Source organism: Camelus bactrianus, chromosome 19 (genome assembly GCF_048773025.1).
Source record: "Camelus bactrianus isolate YW-2024 breed Bactrian camel chromosome 19, ASM4877302v1, whole genome shotgun sequence".
Taxonomy (NCBI): Eukaryota; Metazoa; Chordata; class Mammalia; order Artiodactyla; family Camelidae; genus Camelus; species Camelus bactrianus.
The window spans coordinates 25,686,267-25,698,790 of record NC_133557.1 but is presented as its reverse complement, the minus strand read 5'-3'; the positions used below and the strand labels follow the sequence as shown (position 1 = coordinate 25,698,790).

At 47.1% G+C, this 12,524-nt stretch overlaps 1 protein-coding gene across 6 annotated transcripts in view; it reads right to left on the bottom strand.

The window, feature by feature from the left end:
• Positions 1 to 12,524, bottom strand: part of TSHZ2 (teashirt zinc finger homeobox 2) — a 410,894-nt gene that overhangs the window by 138,854 nt on the left and 259,516 nt on the right. The gene's annotated exons all lie outside the window — the stretch shown is intronic.

The window sequence follows — 12,524 nt, the reverse complement described above, 5'->3', positions numbered from 1 at the left end:
CACAGCCATAACTTGACTGGAAGGAAGGGCATCCCTCAGGCAGAAATCAGAAACGTGGCCGCCAGCCTTTCCTGTAGCTGACACACAGGCACTGGGCTCCGGGTCCACCCAGCAGACCCAGCAAACGATGTAAGGCTCTGATTCAGAAGGTCCACCAGGAGGAAGCAGGTGCGGGGCAGCCTCTATGCCGACAAGGTCAAAAGCACCTGCACCTCAGAGGCTGTTTCAGAGCTCCTGCGGGGAAAGTAAATGTTCTGCACGGGAGGTGAGAGGCGGGGGTCTGTGCGCATTGCCGGTGCAGGGATGGTTCCACACCGTGGTCCTGGCTTTGAACTGGGCACCACCTGGGTGTGTGGCCTTCAGATCTGATTCCCTATACCTCTGGGTGACTCTATGAACCATATAATAATATTTAATCAATTTCTTTTCTGTTAGCTGATGTAGGGTCTGTCAGGTACAGCTGAGAATCTTGACTGAACCCTCAGTTTTCTGACTGGTGTGTTTAGGGGAGCCGCCTTCCCCCACCACGGATTGGTGACCTTTCCTTCAATTTTCAAGTTCTCGGGGGCACATCATTATGTAGCTTTTATCCACCCCCCCCACCCTAACTCCACCAAGCATCTACCACACAGGTAGCACTTGTCAGCCTCTGACATAACATATTTTTATTTGTTTATGACCTTCTTCCACTAGAAGGTCAGTTCCCTGGAAGTAGGGATGCTGTTTGGTTCCACATAATCCCAGAACCTGCTACAGTGTCTGACTGCAGAGGCACCTAATAAACACGTCCAATAAATGAATGAGCGGTCCTATTGATCTCTGTTGATGGGCCACCAAGACTGTTCATTCTCCAAGACAGTGGGAAAAAACCATCAATGTGAGAAAAACAGGTTTCTAGTAACAGAAGTCTTAGCACCAATTTAAAACTTATTGACCAGTAACTTGCTTTTGACAGTGGGGAAAACCTACAACTCTGCCTGAAGCCAGCTCTTACATCGTGTTTAAGACCCAGTCTCCAACAGTTTCCAGCGGCCAGTCTCCTGGTAATGGCTGAGGGGAATTTTATGATGACCAGAAAAAAGCTTGAAGATAAAAGACTGCACACTGCTCTAACAAATGAAGGGGGAAGATTTGAAAGATGTTTTTGTAGAATATAAAGATTTTCCATTTTGATATACTCTTGAAGGGAAAAAAAAAGCTGAAAGTCATTAAAAGTTTTAAAGGTTTAAGTTGAGTAATTCAGGTAAAATAAGAAAAATATTGACTTTTGAAAAATGGCTTCTGTTTTCATCTACCATGAATTTTATTTGTTGTCAGAGTGACATTAGCACACAGCAGTAATTTTATAAGGGAAAAAGTTCAAAATACCACCACGCTGGCATAGTAACTGTAGTATTTCCCAAGCTTCTTGCCAATCTGAGTCTCAAAGCAAGTTCACTAACCTTTTAGACAATCAAATAACATCTTCTCTTCTGGGGATATTCGACAGATAAGTAACAGCTGCTCACTCTGTGAGAGGCACTGGGCTCAGTTTCATTCTTCTGAATCGTGACAGCTCTGAGGGCGCACGTGCTACGCGTATGGCTCTCGCATGGCTGTCACCCCTCAATCTCCAACATCTGACCTGTAATTCTTGGAAAGCCAGTCAATGCACGTGTAATGTCCACCCATGGTGGGCCAGACCCCGAGTCGTGTTCTGATAAACACAGGGTCTGCACTGGGGGAGTTCAGGGTCCAGGGGGGAAGCCCAGGAAGAGGGCAGACAATTCGAGCACAGACAGTTAAAATGGACACCTGGAAAAGTGCCAGGTGATTTCTCAACCTATGTAAGCCCTTACTATTGTCATATCTTTTCTAGTCTCTTTGACGAAGTTCAGTATACGGAGTGGGCTGAATAAATGCTTATTAATGGCGTAAAGAAGTAATTTGGGTTTTCTGCCGACAAGGCTGAGTGCCGCTCCTGTGAGGGCCTGTGCCACCCACTCCCAGGTACTGAAATGGTGCGTCTGCTTCTTCTTGTCCCCTGCGTCGTGGTTCTCTCTCTCAAGGGAGGGACCTGTATGGTCCTATTAGCATCCTCAGTGTCCAGCCTGGCGTCTCAGGATGTTACAGAAACGAATGAACTCATGGAAAACAAGATGTCCTCAGGGCTCAAGAGATGGCTATTTCCATCCTAAGACAAGACATTAAAAAAGGGAGACCTCTATTCAAAAAACCAGTGGATTTTCTTCCTGTCCTAAGTAGGGAAAACGCCCTGAAAAGTAATCTGCAACAGAGGCTGGTAGCAATCTTGAGATCTCTTTGCCTTATCTTGAACTCTGTCTTTTTTTTTTTTTTTTTTATCCTTTCACACTTTTTTCTCGTCACTTCCAATCCTGACGCCTCTGACTGTAAAGTTTCGTGCTTGCCTCACAAAGCTGCGTGACAGAATTTTCTTTTAATTAGCTCATCCATAACAGCAACAATAATTCTAATCATTAATAAACCACTCACCCCACTTAGGAACAAACCAAATGGCAAGAAGTCACTGTTAATTTTAAAACACATGTAAACAAGAACCCAGGAAGGCCAAACACAACAACCTTTTGGCATTATTAATGGCAGAGAATGCTTTCCGCTAGGCTTGAGAAGTAAATGCTACGATAATCGCATCCTGCATTCCTTCACTCACATTTCTTATACAGCAACTGGATGAATTATCGTGGTTTTTTTAAAAAAAATGTTTTCCCCAACACCGACGGCTTCATGAGGGCAGGGATGCTGTCCCCCTGGCTCCCTGAGTCTGCAATGTCTCTGCACATAGCAGGCATCCAGTACCTTCGTATTGAATAAGTGAATGAGTCAAATCCCAGAGGTGTGCCAGCAGATCTCCTGTGAAAGAACATCGCTTCTTGAAAAACTCTGGGCACCAACATCATTCCTCAAATGGTAAACTGGTCCAGTGTTCAGGCCGTGAAGGTTGAACTGTTAACTCAAGAATTTCTAAATTTTATTTTCATTTCGATAAAATTGAACCCAGCTGTATCCTGGGTCATCAGGATAACAGACTTCTCACCGACTCCTGCCACACGAAGTCAACGACTACGTTTGCCTTTATCCCTGCGGTCGAGCGGCTGCCCAGTAGTCAGGAAAAGGACACGATTTGGCTTTTTCATAGAGCGTTTCTCACTTTGTGGAGGATTGCACATTTTCTCAGTTCCCGAGTTTGGAGAAATGACTGTAGCGACATCTCCCCCCACTCAGCACGGTGACACCCACAAGTCTGGGCAACGCCCGGGGCCACCATCTGTCTCCCTCGCCCGTGACTCTGACGAGCGGCGTCAGGATATAGAGCCAGGCCCGCGTGTCAGCGCCGGCCCTCGTGACGGACCCGGGATGTCTCCGATCATTTCCTCTGCTGCCTTTCATATCACTGAACTGAAACGATCAGGCCTGTCAAGAGCGAGGGCCCCAGATGAAAGGCCAGTGCATTAAGACAGAGCATAATTGCCAGCCTCTGAGTTTCTGACATTAATCGTTTTACTGGAAGAAGACAGTGAAGCTTCTCTTTCTCTCTCTCTGTCTTTCTCTCTCTCTGTCTCTCTTTTATTGCCAACACACAGGAATTATGGGGGGGGGGGTGTTAGCGGGGAAGAAACCCACCACCAACAAGGTTCGCTAATTAAAAGTAATATGTTTTCCCGTTTTTTTTGGCAATCTGATAACACAAAACACTGACTTGGGGGCCACAGGGGGAAACAAACTGAGACAGATAAAAAATGTTTTGTGTTCATCCAAGCACAACTATGTTAATGCGTATTATCCCATTAATGCGCATCAACATCGGGAACTGGCTCACCAATGCAAGCAAGAAGCATACACTTATCATCATTTGATAACATGTTTAATGACAGATTGACGGGAGATTTGCAAATGTGAACTGGCATCAGTGTTGCTAACTTCAGCTTCTGCCGCCGCCTCTGCTATGCCAGCATATTTATGTGCATAATTTGATTTCTCAGCCACACTGTTAGTACATTTTTAATATTAACTATGCACGAACAGACAGCCGAACTTAAGTTGCACTGATGGTTGGAGTTCATTAGATTGAAAAAGATGGGCATGCATGACTAAGATGGAGGCGGCAGTCCAACATCCAAGGAGCAACACTTAACAGACACACTCCATTCTCAATGAGCCCCAGCTACACATTTCATGCTGTCGGAGGTGGCAAAGCTCTGGTGAATGAAGGAAGAAGTGGAAGAAGAAGATGAAGAAGGAAGCCCCTGTCCTGGGGATTCGGACAAGAACTTGACCCAGAGCCCGGGGGATTGCCAGCCATGTTTGCTTTCCTTTCACCACCTCCTTTCACCCCTAACTCATCACCAGTCTGCACCCAAGAGCCTTGTGCTTCATATGGAGCTGGGAAGGATTAACTCCTATCCATTCTTCATAAGTCCAGGTCACGGGGCAGCTGCTCAGGAAAACTTTCTTCAAATGGGAACAGGGCTAATCATGTCTAGTTTGGGGGGAGGCATGCCAATCGGTAAATGAATTTTGCACCTCCGTGTGCAACTTCACCTTGCTACAGCTCCACTTCTTCATCTGTAAAAGGAGCATAAGAACATCACCTGCTCCGAGTGGTGAAGCTTAAATAAGCTAAAAAAGAGAAGCACTAAGGCCAGTGTTTGACGCATGGTAAGTTCTCAATATATGTTCTTTCTTCTTATTTTATTTCTGCCTTTTAATTTAGCAATTTAAAAAATTATAAGTCTGCTTCCTTCCCAGGCCCTAGAGACAAGCAGGTGTAGGGTTTAAAGCTAAGCTCCATTAAGCAAGGGCTGTGCGCTGAGGGTCAAGGCGTTTAATTTCCGTGAACTTTGGGCACTTCAAAATGGGGTTGATGCCGGGGACATACCTGGTGTGATGACAGGAAGGATAAAATGACGCAGCATCCGTAAAGGGTTTAAAGAGTGCCTCGGACATAGTCAGCGCTCACCCGGTGTTAGTCCTTGTTTTCCTTGGGGATCAGGACAAGCGAATGTGTTCTGGCAGTGACGGTGGAGTCTGGCAAATGTGCGTTCCAATCTGCTTCCTAACTGATGATAACAGGCCACCTCCTCAACCCTTATGAGGCTCAGTTTTCTCCTCTATAAAGTGGGGGTCTATCACGGAACCTACTCCAAGGATGAGGGCAGGATGTAAGACGGGACTGTGGTAGGGCACCTACTCACCGTTAAATGCTACCGTTATTAACGTTTGTGTCTTCAGGGCTCTGATGGTGCCTGGCACGTGGTAAGAGCTCAGTATTTATTGACTGTACGAGAGAGGGAGATCACTAGGTAAGGCCCAGGTTCAGTTCTGGGAAAGATTTGTCCAGGCAACAGGGCAAGGAGTCTACTGGAGTCTGTTGCTGATCTAAGCAGTAACCAAAACCGTGTGAATCCATGGTGACCAGGCTTCTGAAAGCGATCAGAGACACAGGTGAACAGCCTTCCGTACAACAGATGAGAAAGAGAAAACGGGCATTGATTGAGCCCCTCCCGGGTGCACTGCGCTAAGAGCCTCCTTATCTTTTTCTCATTTAACCCTCACCAAAGGCTTTTAGTGGAGATACTATCCCGGCTTTATCCACGAGAAAACTGAGGCTGATGACAAGCCCCTCGAATGGAGAGTGCGCCATACGTACTTACGGACTGGACCTCAGAAAACCTGCTGAGGGTGACACAGCTAATAGGTGACAGAGCTGGGGTCTCAGTTCAGGTCTGATGCCCAAGACCGCGCACTTCCTGGCTGCACCCTTCAGGCTGGACACTGGAAGGAACAAACGCAGAAGGGCCAGTCCCACTCTGCGCGCCCTGCTCTTCGCAGAGGAGGCGGCGGGCTGTGCTGAGGCACGTGACTCGCATCCCTCCGCTGCTGGAACCGCGCGCTTTGCAGGGGCCTCATCCCCTCTCTCAGGTCAGGTAAGAACCCGGCGGCAGTGAATCCATCTGAGGAGGGCGCTGCACAGATGCCCGTGGATCCCTGATACAGTATCCTTGCCCCACTCCTGGCTTACGTGTATCTTCCTTCTAACAGGCGCACATGCGACTCTCTTCCGTGGGTGGCGCTTAGCTACTGGAGCCACTTCGCTGCACGTGCAGGGCACCCGCGGTGCCTGCGAGCTTATGCCCCTGGGGACGGCCCTTCTCCAATGACTGATGGGGGCGGGAAGACGAGAACCCAGTCCTTGCCTCCGGACGAGTCAAACTCAGAGGCAGAATAAGGACGCCAGAGCTCCCCAACCGGATCCGGCCGAGGCTGGGGCTTTGCCTGAACTCACACCTATGCCTGGATTTCTCGCCTTCCCTGTCCTGCGTCTCCACTCCCTTGCTGGTTTCTCCCCAGAGCATGTTCCAAAGAGACAGCCCAGAAATCCTGATGGTGTCTGCTCCTGCCTGGGACCCTCACTTATGATTATCATCCTATTAGACCGGGGGCTGGCAAACTGTAGCCCCTGGGCCAAATCCGGCCCTCAACCTGTTTTTATAAATACAGTTTTATTAGAACTCAGCCAAACCTACTCATTTTTATATCCTCTAGGGCTGGCTGCTTCAGCTTTGGAGTGGCAGGGTCGAGTGTGTTAAGACCCTGCATGGCTCACACAGCCTCCGATTTTTACTATCTGGTCTTGTGCTAAAACAAGTTCGCCAGCCCCTGTGCTAGATAATGCTTTGAACACGCCAGGCTTCTGCTCACTCCAGGAACTCTGCGTGTGCTGTGCCTTCTGCTGGCCGTTCTCGCTCCTGGACTCAGTGGAGGACTGGTTGCTTCTCATTTTTTAGATCTCAGCACACATGTCACTTCCTCAGAAAGGCCTTCCTGCTCACTCATCTGAAGTAGCCTTTCTCTTCCCTGGGTCACTGCTCTGTATTCTTCACACTTATAGCCCTGAAATTCTTGCCTCTATTTATTGCTTTTTGTTCCCTCCTTGTGACCAACTGGCGCATGAGCTCCAGGAGGGGCAGAGACCTTCCCCGTCTTGCTCGTTTCTGGGTCCCAGCGCCTGTACGCAGTACACCCTCAAAAGTATCTGTTGACTGAATGATGCGGAAGGATGGAAGAAACCCCAGTGGCCTGCATCCACTCCAGTTGGATTTAGACACCAGGGCGCCACTTAGATGGTGCTGGGTACTTCCACCCTCGTTTTGAATCCTTACTCCCAAAGGGATGGGAACATATTTCCTACCTGAGCCGTATTCGTGCCTAGACATTTATTACCCCGGTACTAATTCGCTTGTTTTGCCGCATTATATATAATGAGAGGTCACTTTATGTTATAAGCTGTAATTTCTGAATTTTATGATATAAATTAACCTGCTTCAGGAATCTGGCTGTAAAAGGCCTTGCTGTCAAGGGATCAAGAAAAAGTTATGCTGTGTTTAATTAATGCATTAATTTCACCAAGTTTTTGTTGAAGTCTTAGTATGTGCAGAGTCCATGTCTGAGGTCTTTAAGGAGCTTCCTGATAAGGAAGCAAATGCACATTCCCCCACACTTACATCTGCAATCCATTTTGTGCAGGTAGCAGCCAGAATTATTTTAGAAATGCCAGCTGGGTCATGCTATTCCCCTACATAAACTCCCCACCAAGGAATTTAGAATAATCTAAACTCATCACCATGGCCTGTACAATTGGATCTGTGCTAAACATTCACTTATTTTGCCCCAAGACCACAGAATTCCAGCAACACTGGCCTTCTTTGTTTCCCTCATCACTTCCAACTCCTCCTTGCCCCAGGGCCTTTGCACTTGCCGTCCCTGTTTACAGTCCTCTTCTCATTCATTTCAGGACTGGCTCCCTCAATCTTTCATGTCTAAGTTGTTACCTCTCAAAAGAGGCCTTCTGGCAGTGCCCAAAGTAAATTAAAATCACTGCTACCCAGGCCCTCAGTGCTTTATTTTTATTTTCCTCATGGGATCTGAAATGATCTTGTTTATTAATTTGATTTCTTATTTCTTATCTTTCTCTTCCTATAAGATCTGTGGGGGTAAGAAAAATGCCATCTATTCATTGCTGTATCTTTGGAGTCCGGCACAGTACGAGACACAAAGAAAGGCACAAATGCATAGCATGATATCAGATACTATAAATCTAATCAAGGAAACAAAACAGGGTGTTGAGAAAAAGACACATGAGCAGGCCAGATGGCTTTAGATCAGGAGTTGGCAAACTGTGGCCTGGGGGCCACAGCTAACCACCTTTTTCTGTGGGGCTCACAAACTAAGAATGGCTTTTACATTTTTCAGTAGTTGAAAAAAAGTCAAAAGAAGAATGTTATTTTATGACCCATAAAAATTGTATGAAATTCTGACTTCAGTGTCCACTGATAAAGTTTTATGGGAACGTAGCCACACACATTCCTGTACATATCACCTATTTCTGACTTTATGCTACAAGGGCAGACTGAGTAGTTGTGATGGAGACTCTCTGGCTACAACCCTGAAAATATTTACCATCTGGCCCTTTACAGAATAAGTTTGCAGACTCCTGATTGGTATAGATTTTCAGGGAAGGGTCCTTAAAGAAGATGATGTTTAAATTGAGATTTAAGTGATGAGAATGGTGAATATAAAGTTCAGAAAGACTATCTTTGAAGTCCTGAGACAGAAGCAACACTTACGACATGGTAGCTCTTTCCATTATGACATGAGCTTCAAATTAGGACTTTTAATCTGGCAGTTGTGTGCTGGGCAAACTGGCAGAGGGCAGTGAGTATTGCTGAGAAGGTCGGAAGGTGACTATTGAAGCAGTTCTTGCAAAAGATAGGGCGTCTTCCAACTGACCTAACTGCTGTGGAGAGAGAAGTGGAAGGGGTGAAGTGGGCAAGCATCATGGAGGTCTAGTCAAGAAAAAACAGCCGTGAAGTGGAGAGTGGTGGGGAAGATACCAGAAAGAGGAGGGTCCACAGACCCGGAGCTGTGGCACCATGGGAACAAGGGGGGCCACTCACTGTCATTTCAGAATCAGAAAAATTAGCAGATGTCAGGAGAGTGAAAAGCTGGTCCGGGTTAAGCTTGGACAAGATGACTTGGATTCAGGGTCATCTTCCACCACCATGACCCAAAACGCTGATATTATAACCCCTCTGCACAGACCAATCTCAGCCCAACCTGTAAAGTGCTAACTCTGCCCACTGCTCCCAGGAGTGTGCATCTGACCCAGGTTGAAGACAGTGTCTCATTCGCCCAGCCACAGGTGTTACTTCAAGAGCATGTGACGCCACAGGCCGATTAAACTCAACCTCCATATTTGATTGGCACGCTTGAGAAACAGGCACTCTTTCCACTGGAACTCCTAAACTGCCAAGAGAGAACTCTGGAGCTGGTCCACACAATCTTGCCATTTGTCTGAAAATGAAGACAACGTAGAGGAAAGCTAAGCTGAAAGATCAAGTTCTGATGACATACCCTTTGAACCTAGGATTCATCTGTGCATGCGACCAACTCTGTCTTTGAATGAGCCAGTAAACACCCTGTTTTACTTAATTAACTTGGTTTGCAGTCAGTTATAGACAAGAGGTTTTGATAAACACAATTTGGAGTTAATATGCTGAGCAGTTTAAACTATGGCTTCCCAAATAATTATACTGCCCATCTTTTCAGAGTTAAGGAAGGTATTCAACTAAATCAAGGGGAGGACCAATTCCCCTGACTGCCAGTCAGGGTTCTTCAGACTGGAAACTTCCTGATCCAGGAGCAACAACTGAGTTGATGCTGTCTACCCCTTCAAGTAATCTTGGCAGAATCACGCAAACAGGCCACCTCCCACCTTCCTAGACTTTGGTCCTCTTCTCGTGTTGCCCCTGTACCTCAGCTTCTGCTCTCTCATCAGCCCCTCTAATAGATGATCCATGGTCTTGCCATCTTGGCTTGAGATTTGGTTTGATTTTGTACGCTCAGCTATCATGCTGCTTCTTCACCCAGGACACAGTGTCAGACAGGCTCAAAGACTGAATTAAAGTTAACAAGAGCAAACATTTTAGAGCATTTACAACATGCCAGGTACTGTGCATAAAGCAGTGGTTCTCAAAGTGTGGCTCTGGGGTTAGCATGACTGTATCACCTGGGAACTTCTTAGAAATTCAATATTATCTTGCTCCATCCAAAATCTACTGAATCTGACACTCTAGGGCTGGGGCTCAGCCATCTGGGTTTTGACAAGCCCCCCTCCCCACTCACCAGTGATTCTGGTGCACATTCAAGTTTGAGAACCACTGGCTTGACGTATTACCTTGATTATCTTTTTCAACCCTCTTTATTGCCCCTCAAGGTAGGACAGTTATCCCCATTTTATAGATGAAGAAACTCATCTTAGAGAGGACACTTGCTCTTACTACTAGCGAGCAGTGCAGCTGGAGTCAAACCCAGGCAGCCTGACCCACAAAACCTCTTCAGTGCTCCCCAGCGAGGGTGGACCCAGCCGCTCAGCATCCCTGTTCCCCAGCAGAGTGCCTGGCTCCCGTTCCAGGGGGCTGGCAGAAGCAGAAACGCTGCCTCACGTCCTGTTGCCTTTTTGCTGATTCCTAGTAAGCCTTAGGACACATTTTTCAACCTCCAGAACTTTCCACTTGAAATTTTTTTTGGAAAAAAAAAAAAAAAAAAAGGCAGCTACATTGCAGAATCCCAGCTAATCCACTCAGGTGCACTAGGGTCCTGGAGATGGCTGAGCACACTGATGAGGAATTTGTGATCATCTGCCTGCAACCTCCTCTCTTGAAAGTCACCCCATTCCAAGCTCCCTTTTTTGTGCACTGCGTTTCTTCCCAGTTAATACCATGTGGTTACAGATGCCACTTTGCTTGCAGTGATTTCTAAGGAGTCGCTAATGTTCAGTTGTAATTTCCCATTTCAGAAGCGAAAATGGCTCATCACACTCGCCACAAGGGCCTCTCTACAATGATACATAATTTAAAAATTAACACAAGGACAGAGGAGACTCTGCATTTTTGAACTAGGAACTTAGAGATTCAGAGGTTAAAACTTGATAAGGTGAGCTCAAGGAATCAGATGCGTTATTAAAGCAAATGCCTCTGTTCCTGACTTCAAAGCCTTTTCTAGCATCCTCCAGTTCACGTGGACTTGTCAAAGTGCAAGCCCACAAACGGCATATTTATATTAGGGTATTTTCTCTCCATTGTTAGGAACATCCTCTAATTCCTGACACAAAACTTTCCGATATAAACCACGCTGTCGGAAAGCAAGCAAAGCAGAAAAAAAATCAATGCTGGATTTCTAACAGGGGCCAAACAGACCTGAACAGCAAGACCGACAACCGCTTACAGCAATCCTCTGGGGGGAGCAGGGAACCCAGGGCTGTGTTTACAGCATCATCGGCTCTGGGAGGAGATGGACCCATATTTTGGAAAGGAGAATACACAGCCTGCCTGTCTTCAGGGAAGGGGCCAGGACCAGGGTAGGGGGGAAGAAAAGACAGGGAAAGAGAAAGTGAGCTGGGGCAAGAAGAAAACATAGGATGATGCTTTTGCAAGCATAACACTCAAAATGCTTTGGTGTTTGTATTGGTTCAACCATTCATGGCCTTGTGACCAAGTCGTTTCCCGGTCTGCTCCAGCATCAAATGGTTACAATTATGGATTGCAAATTTATTGACATTTGACATCTCCATCAGCCTTCCTCTGATCAACAGAACTCTCTGCCTCCAAACTGAATAATTACAGAAGATTTCAGCAGTCACGGGGATGCCAAAAAGGTCATTAAATCATCTTGAAAAAACAACGTGTTCCTCCCTTTCATCCTGCCACTAAATCTTCCGTCGGAGTTGGGACCACCTAGCGTCGATGCTCAGAGGAGGGGGGGCTGAATCACAGGATGGAGAGAGGAATTAAATTAGGATTGAAAAATAGGAAGACGAGCACAGCGGGGACCTCTCGTTTTGTGTTTCATAATTCCTAGAGAAGCGTAAAAACTGTGGTTTACTTTTATCAAAATGGACTCATCTTAGCACGCAGGCAGTGATGGCATGCTTGGGAGCTGAGGCCGGTCTGGGGAGCTTTGGGAAGAGCAGTCGTTCCCAGGTCCTCTGAAGCCCCCTCAGGGCCCTGCGATGTGAAGCCGACAGAGTGTGTCCAGACCCCAACGTGTCTTCTTCGCCCAGCATCCCTTCTCCTTCCTAGACAAGCACGGTTCTGAGGCCCTGCTGATTCCTCCCATGCCCACTGCCCCCACTGCAGCCCAGACGCCATCACCTACTGTCCCCGCTCCACCCCACAGCCTCCTCACTGGCCTTCCGCCTCTGGGATGGTCCCCCTCACGCCTCCACACTCTAAAAGAGAACGTAGGTCATGCCACTCGCCCATTTACTCCCTTTAATGGTTTCCCATTGGGCTTTAGGGAAAAAGCCCCAGGTTCTTAGGATGTTCTACAAAGCCCTGATGCCCTCTCTCCTGCCCCATGACCCACCCCGCTCCTCCAGCCCCCGCTGCCCACGATCTGCCTCCCTCTGAATCAGACACACCAGCCCTCTTCCCGTTTTCCTGCCG